The sequence below is a fragment of the Palaemon carinicauda genome, chromosome 15, assembly GCF_036898095.1.
Source record: "Palaemon carinicauda isolate YSFRI2023 chromosome 15, ASM3689809v2, whole genome shotgun sequence".
Classification (NCBI taxonomy): Eukaryota; Metazoa; Arthropoda; class Malacostraca; order Decapoda; family Palaemonidae; genus Palaemon; species Palaemon carinicauda.
Window position 1 is genome coordinate 122,364,449 of NC_090739.1, and position 7,500 is coordinate 122,371,948.

The window sequence follows — 7,500 nt, forward strand, 5'->3', positions numbered from 1 at the left end:
TGTTACCTTTCATCGGTATGTATTCTGTGGGTTATAACTTTTGCAAAAAAAAAAAAAAATAAATAAATAAATAAACCATGAGGACAAAAAACCATCACATAAATAATTAAAGAAACTCTTTATAATAGTTCCCTTTTCATTTTTTTTCTATATTCATTACAGGGGTAACGAATACAAATATATAAATTGTAGACCAATAAAAACATGAACTAAACTATTTCATTTAATGATTTACGCGATACGTTTATCTCCTTCATCCACTTTGGACACAGTGCCCCTGTATCGTGCAGTAATTGGTGATATTAAGGTTAGTGTCATATTAGTATAATATAGTAGAATTTAGATTTGTGTTTTCAGCTGTTAAACACTTATTATATTTTGTAAAAAGTTGCAGTAACAACGATGAAATAGTCTTATAATGAGGTATCATACAATCAAAACCTTAAAAGAGTGCACACCCACACACACACACACACACACACACACACACACAATTGTGCAAGTTAAATTATTCTTTTAATATTTTGGCTTGAAGTTTTCCAAAAGATGAGGATCTTGAAAAGATGGGTTCGAGCGATACGACGTAAAAACTTTTCTGCAAATAAACATTCCCGTTTGTGTTTGAAGCATCTACACATCTTTTAATAATCTGATAATTATTGTTTGTATAATTTTAATAGGATAAGATTCTGTCCTCTCCTACCGTAGTTGAGTATTTCTACCTTATCTTCTTTCCTTGAATGCAATTGTACTTGTTTTTTTCTGTATTTTATATTGATAAGATATTTGGTAAATATATTTTTGATAATAAAGAATTTTAATTTCCTTATTATGGAAAGATGACAAAGTCATAATTTTTAACAGTAAGGCTATGACGGTCACGAGGCGGGCAAAGGATTGGGTCTTTTCTGCCCTGCAAGGCAGGTGTGTCCGCTTTCCAAGGAAAGTGACCGGTGGAATCGCCAGGTATTAAACCTCCGTTCTCTCTCTCTCTCTCTCTCTCTCTCTCTCTCTCTCTCTGTCTCTCTCTCTCTCTCTCTCTCTCTCTCTCTCTCTCTCTGTCTCTCTCTCTCTCTCTCTCTCTCTCTCTCTCTCTCTCTCTCTCTCTCTCTTTTTCGATGTTTTAAAGATGGAAGGAAGAGAGGGAATAAAAGGGTTAGATGTAGGACTAGCAGCCTCACCCTTCGTGCTGGGAAGCAGAAGAAAAAACTTGCTCTTATCTGGAACGGAAAATCAGGTTCTTGTTGGAACCTATACATGTAAATACACAAATACATTTATATATGCGTATATTACACACACACACACACACACACACACATATATATATATATATATATATATATATATATATATATATATATATATATATATATATATATGTGTGTGTGTGTGTGTGTGTGTGTATGTTTTTGTGTACCTATGCGTGCGTAGAGTGTATATATATATATATATATATATATATATATATATATATATATATATATATATATATATATATATATATATATATATATAACGGATTTTGAGCGAAGCGAAAAATCTATTTTTGGGTGAGATGGCCATGTCGTCCTGATGGAAGTTCCTATAGGGTAGCTTCCTAGGGTATATTACAACTACGGCGATATTCCCAGAGAATTTACCTTAAGGTACCAGAATTCTAACTCCTGGAGCGAGTATCCCTCGTGAAAGGGATATCGCGACATATCAGAGGACGTATTCTAGACACGTCACATGGCAATCTACATCCTGGACAGAGATTTCGTCTCGTAGGAGGTGATTGACGAGATACGAATTCGGGAAAGAAAAAGGGGGAGCCGCTCACAAGGCTTCCTTATCCCCCGATTCGTATGTGTGCCTGGCGCCAGTCCTGGCGCCATCTGTATTCCTTGTAGCGTACACGAGGTGCTACAGATACTGTATGTAGGGAGGGGTCCTACAGCCCTTTCTTAGAAAGGCAAGGGCGGGTCGGGTCCATCAGGACGACATGGCCATCTCACCCAAAAATAGATTTTTCGCTTCGCTCAAAATCCGTTTTTTGGGCTCAAGCCATGTCGTCCTGATGGAAGTGTACCAGAGCATTACTGTATCTGTGGATTCTCAGAACGTGCCGTACTCCCCGGAGGTAATTTTTTCCCGGTCGACTAGACCTAGAGACCTAAGATGTCACCGTTATACATCTTTTCAACTAACTATAAACTATGTTAGAGCTTCCTGCCCCCTACAGGGAAGAGTCCTACTAGACTCTGGAAAAGTCTCGAAGAGTACATATATCTATGTATGAATACCAGGCAAGCTAATATAGTGGTCTCGCCCTATATTAAGTAAAGCATAGTTTGTAAAGGACCACTGCGTCAATATGAAATATCGACCAGTTTTCCGCACAATACTTGTATTGGACAAAGGTTTTATATCCGCATAGGAGGAAAACCAATGCAACATAGCTTGCATAAAGGAACAATTCTATTAGAATTATCCCAGATAAGGTACATAGAATGAATGCTCAATTATACCAATAAATTGACACAGGTGAAGGAGACGCACGGTTCTCAAGAACCAGATTATTGACAGGCAATAAATAGACAGGTTAACCACAATTATATATATATATATATATATATATATATATATATATATATATATATATATATATATATATATATATATATATATATATATATATATATAGAAGGGGATAACCCAAAACTTTAAGCATAAGTATGATAGTAAATAGAGCTTGTTTGTCTGAAAGAAAAAACATTAGATGCCACTTTTAAGATACCGAGGTATCAAAGTCATAAAAGCCTGTATTACAAATCAATGACATTAGCGTTAGAAACGCTCGGCACACATGTCTGCACTTATGCTAGGTTCACCTTCGGAAATGGAACAGTCTGGATGGGCAACACAGTGCCCTCACTTAGTTTGTAGTACAGTATGTAACTACACACTCACCCTGGAATTAATCGTCCCAATTAAGACCACTGTTCCTCGCAGAGTTAAACAGTAGGGTTAACACCGCGACCCACTGCTACCACAGATCTCTTTTAGTTCCTCTACTTGCTTCGCATAGTGGCGAAAGAAAACTCTGGAAGACTTCCAGCCAGTGTATGAACGGAGATGTTCAAAATCCATACAATTAAAGAAATTTAAGAATGAGGCAACTTTCCTCGGATCATGACCTGCGGGTGTATTGTCAGGATCCGCTCTGCGAATAAAATATGTGATTTTCGCTCTGAGTTGATTCAGAGATAAATTTGAGCCTGATGTTTCTCCCCTGAATAGTTGACCACCCTTGAAGTCTGAAGTTCTATGAAGATAGACCTTTAGGCATTCTACTGGACATAGAGATGCATCTTCTTTCAGAGGGCAGATTCTCCAGGGACCCCACCTGTTGGTGGGTAACTCATTCTTGGCGAGAAACGTAGGATCCGGAAACAGGTTCAGTTCTTCCCCATCCAGGAACTGAACACGACCTGCCTCTCTCGAGAGGGCTACAATCTCACTAACCCTGGCCCCGGACGCGAGTGCAAAATAGGAAAATAACTTTTTGTGTCAAATCCTTTAACGCACACTCTTCATTGCTCAACAGAGAAGCGAAATGAAGAACTTGTCTAAAGACTATGAAATGGGCTTTGGAGGTGCTGAAGGTCTGAGCCTAGCACAGGCTTTCGGGACTTTATTAAAGATCTCGTTACCTAGGTCGACCTGGAAGGCATATAGAATGGGTCTTGTCAAAGCAGACTTACACGCTGAAATCGTGTTCGCTGCCAACCCTTGACCATGGAGGTGGGGAAAAAAGATAAGCAGAAGTCTGTCAAGATCTCCTGCGGAATCTTCGCCTTGACAAAAGGCCACCCATTTTCTCCAAGATGACTCATATTGCCTTCTAGTAGATTTGCATTTATATTCCTCAAGGAAGTCTATACTGGCTTTCGAAATCCCGAAGCGCTTTCTCACCGCTAGGGAGAGAAAATCATGAACTGCAGGGTCCGGGTTTTCTGTAATGAAGCGCAGACAGTTGACTTCTGGACTCGCTGGGTCAGAACTGGATCTGGTAGTGGTACAAACTTCAGCTACAGTTCCAATGCCAGGAGGAACCACACGCTGTTCGGCCACTTGTGGGCCACTATTGCCGCTACCCTTTGAAGGATCTCAGTTTGTTGAGGACCCTCAACAGAAGGTTGTGAGGAGGGAACAGATAAATCTTGGACCATCTGTTCCAGTCGAAGGACATCGCGTCCACTGCTTCCGCTAAGGGGTCCTCGTACGGGGCACGTACAGGGGCAACTTCTTGTTGTCTTTCGTCGCAAAGAGGTCTATCTGCAGTTCTGGGACTGATTCAGAATGAAGGAGAATGATCCTGCGTCTAAGGACCATTCCGACTCTATCGGTGTGAACCTGGATAGAGCGTCCGCTGTCACATTGCGGACTCCTTGAAGGTGAACTGCCGACAGGTACCACTTCTTCTTTTCCGCCAATCGGAAGACGGCCAACATCACCTGGTTGAGAGGTGGTGACCTCGATCCTTGTCGATTCAAGTATCTCACAACTACCTCGCTGTCTATTACCACTTTATGTGGAACGAATGACGCGGGGAGACTTTCTTTAAGGCAAGGAGCACTGCCCTAGCTTCTAGAAAGTTTTATGAGAAAGGTCTTGAATAGCCTGGACCTTTTTTCCGATGAGAGTGACCTCCCCATCCCTCCTTCGAGGCGTCTGAGTGAATCGTCACCGACGGGGGAGGTGGCTGAAGAAGAACCTGACTTCTTTAGATGTCTGGCTTGGGACCAAGGCCTGAGAAGAGTACTTAGCCGAAGCGGCTGGTCTTCTCAGATCTCTTCACGCGTTTGATGCATAATTTCTCCAAACTCCGATTGCATTCTTTAGCTGTGCTCTTAGCACTGGGTCTGTCATCGAAGCAAACTGGAGAGAGCGCAGTACTCTCTCCTGCTCGTGTCTTGATATCCTTTTGGAATCTTGAAGTCTCTTGACAGAACCCGCTATCTCCTTCCTTTTCTTCGCTGGGGTGGAGAAATGGTGTGACAAAAGGTCCCAGTGGATCTTAGCCACTGGAACTTTTGAGATGTAGAAAGTCGAGACTTTTTCTGTTGATCTTGAAGCCTAGGTACTCTAGGAACTGGATCACTTGACTGGAAGCTTGCAAGCATTCTGTCTCGGATGCTGCCCACACCAACCAGTCGTCCAGGTAGGCTACTACCTGATTTCCCTTTAGGCGAAATTGTTTGAGATCTACGCTCGCAAGCTTCGTAAAAATCCATGGGGCTATGTTTAGCCCGAATGGCATGGCTCCGAAGGCGTATAGTCTTCGTTGTAGCCTGAACCCTAGGTAGGGGGAGAGTCGATGGCTAATTGGAATGTGCCAGTAGGCGTCTGACAAGTCTATAGAGACGGAATATGCCCTCTTGGGCAGTAAGGTCCTTATGTGTTGCAGTGTTAGCATTTTGAATTTGCAATTCACTATGAACTTGTTAAGTGGCGACAAGTCCAGAATGACTCTGAGCTTTTCCGAGTCTTTCTTGGGAACACAAAACAGCCTCCCTTAGAAATTGATGGGCTTCACCCTTTTTCTCCAACCGTTCTTGAACGTACTCCTCCATAACGGGGGTGGAGTGTTGGAAAAACCGAAGGTGCGGGAGTGGAGTGCTGTACCAGCTCCCGCCCAGTCCATTCATGAGTAGGCTGTGGGCCCAGGGATCGAAGGTCCACCGATCCCGAAATTTCAGAAGTCTCCCTCCTACCGGTATCACCTCACTTGGACTGCCGTCCTGAGGTCTTGCCTTCCTGACCACGACCACCCCTGAATCCCCTTCCCCTTGAGGGGCGTCTAAACGAGCCTCTGGCTGCTCCTCTAGGCTTTGTTCGAAAGGAAATAGACTGCCCTTCGAACGCTGGGGTGAATGCCGTGGACTGTGTCGACACGGCCTGGGGTACCCACTGAAAGGTGGTCGGGGTTTGTGCCACGATCTGGGGCGCTGGGGGCAATGGCAATTGCAGTTGCTGTTGCTGTCTAAGAGGCTTGGCTGGCCGAGACGGTAGCCTAGTCCTCATAGTCTTCCTCTTTGGTTGAGGACCCTCATCCGGGGAAGACTTTCTTTTGATAGCCAGGCCTCACTTCTGGAGAAGGTTTCTATTCTCCAAGGCGGCTTTATCAACAACTTCTTTGACCAAGTCGGTAGGGAAAAAGGTCTTTTCCCCAAATGTTGGAGGAGATTAGTTTCTTTAGCTCGTGCCTCACCGTAGCCGAGGTAAACACGAACTCCCTACAAGCTCTCCTTGCCTTGACGAAGCCATAAAGGTCCTTCGTCACTGTGGCCAGATGAGACTTGGCCACTACCATGAACATTTCATGGACCTTGGGGTCACTTGCCATCGTCTCGAGAGTAGTCTGAAGAGACATTGTGGCAGTCAGTCTTTCTTTTGTATCGAACTCACTTCGCAAAAGAAAGTCAGACAGCTTAGGGAGGTCCTTGCCGAACTGACGTCCGGCAATATCAGCCTCCAACTTTCCCACTGAGAACGTAAGATGGACGTCCTTCCAGTCTTTGTGGTCCATAGGCAGGGCCAGCGACTAGGGTTTACACTCCTCTAGGGAGGGGCAAGACTTGCCGGCCTCGATTGCTTTTAGTACAGCCAGAAACCCTTTCTGTAAAAGGGGGAAGGCTCTAGTAGGCGAGGACACAAAGGAAGGGAGCTTCCTATTCAATGCAGCTACCTTTGAGTTAGAGAAGCCCCTCTCTTTCATCGAGGATGAAAGTAGAGCTTGAGCCTTAGCATGGTCCATCACTATGACCTCCTTCGGCTCTGTCTCCTCCTTTGAAGCTGGTTCCTTCCTCAGCCGGACATAACAGTCCGGATATGATGCCTTGCTGGGCCAGAATTCCACCCTCCAGGGGAACTGAGCCCAGCTTATCCGAGATGACGATCTTTCCAGTCGTCATCGGCATGTGCTCAGCATACCTCCATGGGTTAGCATCTGAGCACAAGGGAAGGTCTTTCACATTGAGCTTTTTCTGGGGCACATGTAATTCTGCAAGGCACTGCATTCGCAGTTCCATTGCAGCCGCCTTCTCCTGGATCTCCTTCTGCATTTGTTGGATCATTCCAACAATAGAAGAGAGGGCCTGTCCCAGCTCTACTGGGAGACCGGCCGATGTAGAGGGGCTTGAACTTCATCCTGGGCTTCTGCCAGGAGGTCTTCCTCCTGACACCCGTCCACATCAGACATCCTGTCATTTAGCTGGATGTCTTGCATCGCGACCGCGACTTCAGCATCCACCTGGATCTGAACTTAGGGGATCTCCTCTTGAGGCTAGGGAATCACTGCATCAGCTGATGCCTTAGGGAAAAGATACGCCCTCATCTTCTCACTTGGAAGATAAGGGCCAGAAGTGTTCTTTTGGAAGCCCCTTACCCAGGTACGAAGCTTCTTCCTAGCTATTTAAATGTCTCATTAATCAGGTTAGTGCACACAGTACA